The following is a 521-nucleotide window of genomic DNA, read 5'->3' as shown; positions in this document are numbered from 1 at the left end:
GCAGACTTCCTTTCCCCTTCTCTAATGTTCTTTCCTCCCACACTGGTCTGGAGGTTTGTTCTTAAAAACTCACAGTAGAAACAAATCGCCAATGGCCAGGAGGGAATATGCCCAAGTTTTATTGTGACTACTGGGATACGTATTTCACCATTGACTCTCCATCTGTAAGAAAGACACACTGCAGTGGGAGGAGCACATAGAGAATGTGAGGGACTACTGTCAGAAATGGATGGAAGAGCAGGCCCAGAGCCTGAATACAAAACAACAGCTGCATTTCAACAAGGAAAATAGTCCATTCTCTGCTCCTCCTCCTGTAGGGGCAATGGTTCTACCTCCCCCCTATCTTCCAGGTCCTCCTCATCCTGGTCTGATGCACGCACCCCATATGTGGGGCACTCCCATGATGCCGATGATGGGTTCTCCTCCTCCTGGGATGATGCCAGTGGGACCTGCTCCTGGAATGAGGCCACCCATGGGAGGTCACATGCCAATGATACCTGGGCCCCCAGTGATGAGACCTC

General features: G+C 50.9%; 1 pseudogene; it reads left to right on the top strand.

The window, feature by feature from the left end:
- LOC100961488 overlaps nucleotides 1-521 on the top strand; it is a 10,488-nt pseudogene that overhangs the window by 9,142 nt on the left and 825 nt on the right.

The sequence above is a fragment of the Otolemur garnettii genome, unplaced genomic scaffold (assembly GCF_000181295.1).
Source record: "Otolemur garnettii isolate 467f Iridium unplaced genomic scaffold, OtoGar3 scaffold00008, whole genome shotgun sequence".
NCBI lineage: Eukaryota > Metazoa > Chordata > Mammalia > Primates > Galagidae > Otolemur > Otolemur garnettii.
The sequence above is the reverse complement of the archived record's forward strand: the minus strand, read 5'-3'. Positions and strand labels throughout refer to the sequence as shown.